Source organism: Rutidosis leptorrhynchoides, chromosome 2, assembly GCF_046630445.1.
Source record: "Rutidosis leptorrhynchoides isolate AG116_Rl617_1_P2 chromosome 2, CSIRO_AGI_Rlap_v1, whole genome shotgun sequence".
NCBI classification, from domain to species: Eukaryota; Viridiplantae; Streptophyta; class Magnoliopsida; order Asterales; family Asteraceae; genus Rutidosis; species Rutidosis leptorrhynchoides.
In genome coordinates, this window is record NC_092334.1 from 207,942,630 (window position 1) to 207,954,653 (window position 12,024).

Consider the following 12,024-nt stretch of genomic DNA (forward strand, 5'->3'; position numbering starts at 1 on the left):
TCCTTCAAGTACTTAGTACAATTGTGCCTCCAATGTCCTTTATCCCCACAATGAAAGCATATTGCTTCTTCAGGAGACTTGGTTTGCGAGATCTTTGAAGTAGAAGAGTTAGCAATGCCCATAGGTTTAGGTTTGAAGTTGGACGTGCCAACCTTACCCTTGCCCTTGTTCTTGCCCTTTGCTTTGTTTTTCTTTTTCTTAATCCCACCTTCACGAATGGCTAGAACGGTAGTTGCGGGTTTAGCTTTGGCCATGTTAGCCTCAGCGGTTTTTAACATGCCATGGAGCTCCATGATTGTTTTCTCCATATTGTTCATATTATAGTTCATAATGAATCCTTCATATGCACTAGTCAGCGAGTTCAGGATAAAATCCGTTGCAAGCTCCTGACTTATGGAAAAACCAAGGTGCTCCAACCGGTCTATGTACCCTTTCATTTGTAGTACATGGACACTAACACTACTTCCCGTTGCCATTTTGCAAGATACGAGAGCTTTCACGGTGTCAAACCTTTCTTGCTTTGCTTGTTGTTGGAACATGTCCTTGAGTTGGTTAAGCATGTCATATGACCCTAAGCTCTCCATGCCCTTTTGGTGCTCTGGAGACATGGTCGCCAACATCAAGCATGCTACCACATTAGACTCGGAACGCCATTTTTCAAACTCGTCCCTAGCCGCTTGAGTAGCTCTTGATCCGGGTTCTGCCGGTAAGGGTTCCTCAATAGCCCTGATCTTTCCTTCCATCCTAAGAGCAATTCTTAGGTTGCGAAGCCAGTCCATGTAGTTCAAACCCGTAAGCTTGTCCTTTTCGAGGAGCCCTTTAAGGCAGAAATTAGTAATTGATGACGGAGTAGGATTTATGTTTGTTGCAGACATCTGTCATATTTTTATTTTTAAAGTAAGTTGTATTAGTTAGTTTGATATGTTTAAACCTTGTTAAGATAATTACCCAAGTGTGTTTAATATTCAAACAATTATAATTAACAAGGCTAAGATCCATATTTCACTTATGTTAATGACGGGTTCGCCGCGGATCGCCAACCATAAGCTATTTAGGTAGGTAACTATATTACCAATTTCATCCATTATGAAATTCTTAGGTTTTGCGGGATTTAGTGATAATCAATTATTTCACTTGGCATGTTTAATCCCTTCTACGCTAATCCTTCCTCGTGGCGGGTTTGCCGCAAACCACGATTTCAGAATGTAAACCGTCCGTGATAGATACACGTGAAATCCGGCCCAAGACTCTCGGGTATCGCGAAATTCACCTCACCCTTCCCAACACCCAATTAAAGTCCGTCCCAAGACTCTCGGGTATCGCAAACTCTAACAGGTAGAAGGTTCGGATGTGTGTACTACTCATGGATAGCGTAAAGTTTACATTTAAAACGGGTTTTTTTTTCTTTTAGCAAAAGTAGTTTACACCATTTTAAAACATTTGCTAATTATGTATTGCGTGTTGCGTTTGTTAAACTAATTTTAACCAAACCGTTTTATATGATTATTGTCCCTTTTGTTTTTTTTTTAAAACATTTTCTAGCTAGCATGGCATAGAAAAATAATAAAACAATAATAATCATGACACGCAATTATCGGTAGTATGCCTCGAGTCCTATGTGTTTTTCCGGTGAGCCAACACACGGAAAAACATGGTCAACTAGGGACACAACCTTGTGTGAGAATTGACTCCCACTAAAACCGCCATCTCCATTATATGCTCGGATGGGCCGCCTTGTGAACATCGTCTTCTTGATTTCAATCTTGGTTGCATTATCTTACAAAATAACTATTCTATTTTCTATACTATTACAAATACAATATAAATAGAAAGACGACATGCAAGTTGTTTAATAAATTATTACATTCATCTCGAATAAATAATAAATTAAATCATACAACCAAACATCCACACAAGGGTCTTATTGAGGCAAATACTACCGATTTCATACAACAATCAGATACATAAAAAATGGAGTGCCAACCGTCCATTTTCATATAACATGTTTCGATAAGGATTGATTTAAACAACACTTAATGGCACTTATAATATTCAATCCTTGTTTACATAACATATGTATGTAAACCCACTTCATATTTTGTAAGTATGGTTTTCATGCCAAAACCATCCAAATAAACATATTAAGTGAATCAAAACATGTTGGAGATTTATTCACTTTACCAAAGCATAAAGTCTAAAATTAATAATTTTAATTTTCTCATTTCATGTAAAACATGAAAAGAATTCATGTACTTTATTTTTCCAAACATTGAATCTTTAATAGTCAACATGCAAGTTACCATTAAAATTTTCGGATTTTGGCAGATTCATACATGTAACTTTAAATGGTCATATCTTACTCATTTCTAATCCGTTTTCGATGAATTTTTTTTTCAAATTTAAGTTCTTTCAGTTAGTTTTCAAATGCAATTGGTCTCATACAATAATATTGAGTTTAAAGCCCCGAAACAGTCCATCAAATACGGACTATCCAGGCTGAAAAAAAATTCTTAAATGAAAAAAAATGAATTTAACCCATTTTACATTTTGCGAAAATCTAAGATTCAAATTAGTATTTAGGAAACATAAAACATAAATCATGATATTTGTTTTGCATGTTTGTTATGCATGATCATCTCCAAGAATCATGCACAACGCATCCATCAAAACTAAATATCATAAGAAAAGTTTGCTAAAACTTGTACAAGATGGCTCGGATACCACTGTTGGAGTATGATACAAATTCAAAGCGAGCGGAAGCATTTTTAAAACTTTACAAAATCATACTCTTCCACGGATCATTGTACAAAACTTTACAAAATCATACTCTTCCACGGATCATTGTACAAAACTTTAGCAAACAAAACAAAATTAACGAAATTAAACAAGAGAAGATTAGAATACAACCTTTGTAGCCTTTTGAAGATCGAATCTGAAAAACCCCAAAGAAGAGTTCCTCTAAACGGTAGACACCCAAAGTTCCAACCTTGTTTCAATCTATACCTTCTACTTAACGGATCTTTTCTTTTTCCTTATTTCCACCAAAACCGAACCCAATTATAGATCTCAAGTATTTTGGTTAAAAGAGAAAGAGAAATATCATTTTGTATGTGTGTTTTTGTATCTCAAGTTTCTATATATATTTTCAATACCAAGACTTGGTATTATATAGAATAAAATTGATACATATAATACAAATATAAAGATTTGGAAAGATTTTAAAAGATTTGCAAAATCAAATCTTTATATAAAATAAGATTTACAAATCAAATCAAATCTTATTTATATCAAATCAAATCTTATATATTATATAAAATATGATTATAGTACAAATCTTTATATAAAATAAGATTTACAAATCAAATCAAATCTTATTTATATCAAATCAAATCTTATATATTTAGATTTGTAAGTATATGTACACACATAAAAAAAACTTACTTAATTTATTAAACCATTAACTAATGATTAATAAATTAATTTCCGATTAGAAGGTATATCAAACAATTTACGATTGGTCTTTGTGTGTGACCGAATAGGATAAATGGACTTTTATTATTTAATGTCATGGGCATATCTTCGGAATATATGTACCACGGTCAAACCACGATCGAACCGTAGCCAACCCGAGAACATATTTCTAACACATACTTGGCCAATGCAACTTGGACAATTAAGGCTGATCCAACACCACTGATCACACACAGGGGTAGGACACGCAATGACGGCTTCGTAACGAGATGGATGAAAATCACAAAACAGTGAGATTTCAACCAAGGTGTGGTATTTGCAGACAACAAGGTCATAATAGGAATTCGTGTCCTCATAGATTTGGTTAACTTTGTTGTACTTCATTTGTTGTAATATATTTGTATTAATTTAATGTATTAATTAGCTATCTTAGATTTGTTATGTTATTTAATTTGTGTTATATTATTATCTAACTACAGATATATTATTGCAAAATACAATACATATTAAGGTAACCAGTTAGGTGAAATAAAATAAATAAACAACCACTACAAATTATTTACAACTAATTTAAATTTATTAAAGGTCTAGGTGCGTAATAGTACTCACCATCATGATCATATAGCCTATCGAATTCAAGTGCATCTTCAAAAATTTAAAAAAAACAAAAACAAAACATGTAAGTGAATTTTTTTTTCTGAAAGTATACATGCTTTCCCTACTAATGTATATCATTCTTCATCAAAGTTTATTTGTTCGGGAATAGTATATGTCCATTGAATCTGGATTTTCTGGTAATTTTTTTCAAAGGAACTCTTTCAACTTCTCTATATCAAAGCCATGAACACTTACATTATCAAACGTAGTTTTTTGCCCTCATGTGAATTTTGTATCATCATTTCATACAATTTCACAACCTTGATGTACGTCAATTCAAACGTACTTCGACTCCATGGTAGGTGTGTGTTTATGCAAAAATCAACATGCACTTTTTTAACCTAACTCTCCAAAACGAACTGGCCTTAGAAAGGCCAATTTCAAACATATCAGAAAAAAGCACTAAAACCGTCCTTTAGAATGCCGGATTTAGTAGACACTCACCAACAGGGATATGACACGTATGACAATCTCATGCCGGGGATCTTAATAAACATTGATATTGTCAGCTTTTACTGAATCCAACCAATAAAAAATATTACATAATAATTCTAAAATATCAAAAGATTACATAAACAGTCTCTTAGTCGGAATCTGTATAATAATGCCTATCAGTGTCGTAAAAATGCCCATAAGGTTCTTCTTCTCCATCCTCGGCATTTTTGTAACACCCCAGATTTTCTGCAGCAGAGGAACGATGTTTCATAGGCAGGAACAACGTTCCAAAAGGGGGAACGACGTTGTATAATCCAAGAACATCGTTGTGTAAGGAAGAAAAGTGTAAAAGTTGAACAGAGCATGTTTGGAGTAGTTTGGGGAACGACGTCCCATTATATGGAACGACATTCCTGTATACGTTTGGTGGAACGACGTTTTGATTCCTGGAATGACGTTCCTGTTACAAGACTGGAATTAGACTCGTTTTTAAGGCTTGATTGAGGGGCATTTTGGTCAAATCACTTAGGTGTCGGTTTGGAGCCATTAAAACTGATCTAGATCTCAGTTTTAGATCTCATTTCACCCACACAAACACTCTCATCTATCTTATAGAGAGAAACCTTCATTTTAGAGAGAGCGCCTGATTCAATGAAGAAAGAGTTAGAATCTCTTCAAGATGCATTTTGGTAGTGGTGATGTTAGGGTTAGAACTTGCATGTTCTTGAGAAAACACATCTAGCTCACAGATGGGTGTTTGAAGCTAGTTGTGGGTGTTGTTGACCCTTGTTGGTGGGTTTTAGGTTAGAAAACGTTTTGGCCATGTTAGGTCTTGTAATTTGGGTATAATAACTAAGATTAGTGATTATGTTGGTGTTGGAACCCAAATGGGGGTGTTTAGAAGCTTGATTTTTGGAATGGGTCAAAATTAGGGTTTGTGAGTTAATTTGGGGAATACAAGTGTTTAGCACTTGTGTTTTGGTTTATTTAGTGTTTTAGGAACATTTTCACTAATCTTAATGATTATTGGTTAGTTTGAGCACGGGTTGTGCTTGTAAGTGCAATAGGGTCATAATTGCACCAAGTGTCAATTTGGGTTAGTTTGTAATCCACCCTAATTGTGTTGTTTGTTTATGTGATAAATGGAATAGGTACTTTCCATTGACGGATTGCGGATTTGGTTTTGCATGCATCAAGGCGATAAGGTGAGTGTGAATATCTTATATGCATATGTATGCGTAAGATGGGTGCGGGTGGGGTAGAGTGATCCTTGTACGTTCGGGTTCAATTTACATGTGTGTGGGAGAATGGACCCCGTGAGTTTCGGTTCCACTTTTTAATGTTGTGCGTTTTAGATTACCACCCTTGGCCTAGTGAACCTTCGTGTGTTTTTGGACACACATTGGCTTGAGTAAGCCAACCCCGCTGATGTTGTTGAGGTGATTTGGGAAGTAAATTTCGTGTAGCTTCGGATTCACAATGTCGCGTGTAGTTTCAGACATTCCCATTGTTGGTGTTATGGCTTAGGTAGTGAATATCGTGTGGTTTCTTATTCACTAGGGCACGTGTGGTTTCGGCTAACCCTATTGTCGTATGAATTGGGGTAGTGAAGCACGTGTGGTTTCAGATTCACTAGGGTACGTGTGGTTTCGGCCAATCCCGGTTGTAGTTGAGATGAAGGTAGTGAATCACTTGTAGTTTTGGATTCACTAGAGCGCGTGTGGCTTCAGCCAACCTTCGTGTGTTTAAGGTTAAGGGGTTAACCATGGGATAACTGTATGTATGTATGTATGTATGTATATATATATATATATATATATATATATATATATATATATATATATATATATATATATATATATATATATATATATTGTTGTGTTGTAGCTAATCCTGTGGATTTGACATGGTGGTACGTAGTGTATAGCTTTCTTAGTTATACATGGGCATGGTATGTGTTTATTACTTGTGTTGGTGATACGTATTCATTTTATGCATATGTATGCATATAGTATGTTTAGATTCACTAAACTTTACAGCTTACCCTCTCGTTGTTTATATTTTTATAGATTCGCAAGGAAGAGGTGGCAAGGGTAAGAACGAGGACTAGTGGATTATTGCAGGTTGCTTTAGAAGACTTTGCTTATGGATTTGGCTTAGGATTGGGTAGTGTATTCCCAATCACCATGCTCGATTTTATGTTGGAACTTAAACGCTTTGGGTCAAAAGTGTCTTTTGTTATGTTAAATGGGTCTTAGGTTGTTATGCCCATTTTGACACTTAAACTTATGTATCGAATATTTTAAAAGTTGTTTAAACTTGTTGGGTATTAATAGTGTTTTGAAAACATAATGGTGGTGTCGTTGTCATTGATGTTATTGTGTTATAAAAGAAAAAAAATTGGGACGGATTAATAACGAGTTGGGTCATTACAATTTTCAGCGACGTAACGCCAACCCAAAGTTTCTTTATCTTCTAAAATGTAAATAAAGAGATATTTGATTTGAACGCACATCAACGGCTTCTTTTATATTTTACCATTGTTCGACGGTACGAAGTGTACGTAGCGGATAGTTATGGAACACAGTCATCTTAATAATACAACACGTTAGTGTGTTTGAACGGTACCTTTTCTTTAAAAAAATGCTAAAAAGTCATGTAAACAAAAGTCGTGAACGCCAGTGTCTTCGAACGAAGCTTTTGAAGCATGCGTATAACCGTAAACTTTATTTTCATTACAAAATTGACTACCGTAGCACACGTCAAATAAGATAATGATCGAAGGAGTTAAATTTTTTGAGCGAGTGAGCTTCATGAAAATGTCATCGAAACTTTCTCATATATATGCAGTTCAATGCAAACCGACATTTGGAATGACAGTTTCAGGAAATGTTAGAAAAGTAGGCCAAACCGGTAATTGGAATGCCGATTTATGTGTTTTTAGGGCACATGTGGAAACAAAACTAGGTCACATGTTCCATGTAGGCACAAACTGACATTTGAAATGTCGGGTTACCGTGAAAAGTGGCAAATCGGCTTTTGGCATGCCGATTTTACTATGTTTGTAAAAATAAAAATTGGAAAAACTTTTTTTTGTAAAATAGTAGTAAAAAATACTATTAAAAAAATATCTCCGAAAGCACGGGTGATTACTAATTTGATGTTTAATCACATGCGATTTTCAATTGAATTTTGTGATAAAAACCGATACCTCACAAAGTGATTCCACTTTATGTATAAAAAGATTATAATTAATGTCATTTCTAAAAGAATGTGCATCCACCAATAGAAAAAGGAGAACGAGTAGCGAAGTAAATAAGGCCAGATGCAATCGAGCGTGACCAGCAACCGCCAGCCACCGCCACTGCATGACCACCATTAACAGCAATTTGCTAACAGGCCCGCCAGTGGGTCCTGCATCGGCTCTAACGGATACACTGGTAGGGCCCACTCGATTTTTATTTTTTTCTTTTTCTTTTTCCAATGGCTACTTGATTTTCTTTTCTTTTTTTTTCTTTTCACTTTTACTCTATATATACAAACACATACTACACAAACATAATCACACACTCATACTACATTTTCAATTTTTATTCAATATCAAACACTCTCAATCTTTCAATTCAAACAAAAATGTCTCAACCAAATAACGATTTCTTCAACCATATGTTAAACAATCCAATCCCGTCACCGAATCATTCATCATCTAACCAAGCTAGCAATTCATCGCCAAGCCAAACTAGTTTTTCTCCATCACAACAATTTGTTCCATCACAATAACTACCACCATATCAACATTTACAATTTGTTCAACCACCACCGCTACCATTTCAACAACAATTACAATATCAAAATATGAATATATATTATTCACCACAACAATTTCCTATTAATCAACAACAATTCTTTTCACAAACACAATAACAACTTCCATTCATACAACTAAATGTAACACCACCGACTCTTGATGTTGTACTCGAAACACAACCCGAAACCATACAACAAAAAGCTAAAAGAAATGGAAAAGGTAAAGTAGCCGAAGGAAGTGAAAAGCCGAAACATTAAATTATTCATTGGACTCCGGAAGAAGAAGAAATTTTGGCCGAACGTTGGCTCGATGCCACGAAAAATCCGAAAATTGGAACTTCACAATCGGCCGATTTGTTTTGGAATACGGTTGTGAACAACTATAATCAAGTCGCCGATCGACATAGGAACAATGATCAAATAACCGAGAAATGGGCGAAAATGTCAAGAGATATCAAAGTTTTTATTGGTATTTACAACTAATTAAAAAAAATTGGCAAAGTGGAACTAATGACTTGGATGTCATTGAAGCGGCTCGTGAAGAATATCGGAGGCGTCAAAGTGCTCCATTTACATATTACAAAGCATGGTAAGTACTTAAAACTTGTCCGAAATTTTGTGCCCCGGAAGGTGATATGACAACCTGTAGGCGTCCAGTACCGGAGTCACCGATCACTTTGGGGGAGGTTCAACCTTTAAGGGTTGATCCAAACCTCGAACACACCACTTTGTTCGGGGAAGACGCAATACGACGTCCACCTGGTCGCCAAACCGGTAGAAAAATCCGAAAGAGTTCGGCTTCGTCTGACGCTGCCTCGTCGTGTTCATCTGAATAAGTTCGTTCTCAAATGTTGGTCACCTAACAAGAAATTGCTGCTACTCAAAAACAAAAACGACAATCGGCTACAATGAAAGTAATGAATCGCGCCTTTCGAATTTTCAACATGAAAGGAACCGTTCATATACATTATAAACAATTCACAATAGGTGATTACATCGCGAGGCATTCGTTTTTAAAAGACAGACTTTCTTTACAATGAAAGTTGACGGCATGTACACCATTTCATAATACATCCAACCATAATTGGCTTAATAATAATCTTGATGAACTCAATGACTCGAATGCAACGTCTTTCAAAATATGCCATGAATGACTCCAAGTAATATCCTTAAAATGAGCTAATGCACAGCGGAAGATTTCTTTAATACCTGAGAATAAACATGCTTTAAAGTGTCAACCAAAAGGTTGGTGAGTTCATAGGTTTATCATAACAATCATTTCAATATATTAATAGACCACAAGATTTCCGTTTATAAATATATGTACACTCGCAAGTGTATAAAAGTATTCTATAAGTTGTAGGCACCCGGTAACAAGCCTTAACGTTCATGTTTTACCCTCTGAAGTACACCAGATCAGGTGTGTTTAAAATAACCTCGAAGTACTAAAGCATCCCATAGTCAGGATGGGGTTTGTCATACCCAATAGATCTATCTTTAGGATTCGCACCTACCGTACATAGACAAGTAGTTTAATGTTACCAAGCTAAGGGTATATTTCTGGTTTAAACCCACGTAGAATTAGTTTTAGTACTTGTGCCTATTTCGTAAAACATTTATAAAAACAGCGCATATATTCTCAGTCCCAAAAGTATATATAAAAGGGAGCAAATGAAACTCACAATACTGTATTTCGTAGTAAAAATACATATAACGTCATTTAACAAGTGCAAGGTTGGCCTCGGATTCACGAACGTATCAATATTGAGATTAAATATTGCAGGAAAGTACGTAGACGCAACGGAGATGATAAACACTAGATTGACCTCACGAGCATACCCATGAACTATACCCATCACCTCCATAGCTATAACCCATAATTTCCTTAGTTTCGACTCATTCAAAAAAACTATTTTGAAATCACTCGGACAGTACTCCGTCGTAATATTTTATGTATACTAATAATATCTTGAAATAATACAGAGCAAATATATATATATATAAATCGATTGAGAGAGTTTAGAAAAATGTATTTTCAAACTTTTATGAAATAATGAAACCTATTGAATTCTATTTATAATAGATTTTTGAATTATTAAAGTGAATTATTAAAGTATGAATTATTAAAGTGAATTATTAAAGTATGAATTATTAAAGTAAATTATTAAAGTATGAATTATTAAAGTATGAATTATTAAAGTGAATTATTAAAGTATGAATTATTAAAGTATGAATCATTAAAGTGAATTATTAAAGTATGAATTATTAAAGTGAATTATTAAAGTATGAATTATTAAAGTGAATTATTAAAGTATGAATTATTAAAGTGAATTATTAAAGTTAAAGTAAAGTAAAAGTAAAGTAAAGGTAAAGTTAAAGTATAGTAAAAGTATAAAAATTATGTATGTATAATACGCGTATAAATATATATAATATTAATTTAAATCATTATATATATTTAATGAAATAAAATATAAATATCGTTATATTTATTATACTGGTTAAGTAATGAGTTGTCAAAAGTGATTCTAGATATTTATAAAAGTTATATACGTTTTAATAATAAAGTTCTTTTTAAACTGCAAACGTCTTTGTACGTTTGAAAATAGATTAATAGAATATTTTGGAAACCAATTCTCCACTAACTTTTGTCTAACTTTCGTAAATGACACTTTTTGTTTTTATTTATAAATAGCTTTACAAATTATTCTGAATATCGTTAAGAGGAATAGATTTTCTCAAATCATAGTGGACCTCTCAACAGAGACTTGTAATCATAATTCAATGTTTCTGATAATTCAATCATTTAATATATATTTTTTAATTTCGTCAAAAATCATATTGAAACAAATACGTTCGTGTAAAGTATTATACGTTTAATACTTTATTAATATTCTCAAGTTATAATATATATATATATATATATATATATATATATATATATATATATATATATATATATATATATATATATACATATACATATCTATTTATATATAACGGTTCGTGAATCGTCAGAATTTGGTCGAGGTTATAATGAATGTATGAACACAGTTTAAAATTCTTGAGATTTAACTTAACAAACTTTGCTTATCTTGTCGGAATAATATAAAGATTAAAGTTTAAATTTGGTCGAAAATTTCCGGGTCATCACAGTACCTACCCGTTAAAGAAATTTCGTCCCCGAAATTTGATAGAGGTCGTCATGACTAACAATGATAATGTTATTATAACGATTATAGAGTTTTATCATGTTCAAGAAGAATGGATAAAATAATTCGATTACTCAAAGCGTGTGAGTGAAGTTGTCGTAAATGAATGAAATAAGATAATAGTAATTCATCGTATCTTTTGACGTCATCACGATTGTTCTCCAAAAAGAAAATCTTTGTAATCTATATTGAATTTGATTATTCGGCGATTAAGAAAATTATGATCCTCTTCGAATTAATGCGATAATCCATTTTGATTTCTCTGTCGGATATTTCACTATAAATCAACCTCATTTGTTTTCTTACAACTCACACCTTCTCAACTCATATTTTAAAGTATTTGTCAATATGCTTCATCCAGTGCTGATTCTTGATATACTCCTCACTTTCATATCTGTCGATCTTCTTTTTCATCTGCCTCCAGAAGAATCTATTTACTTCT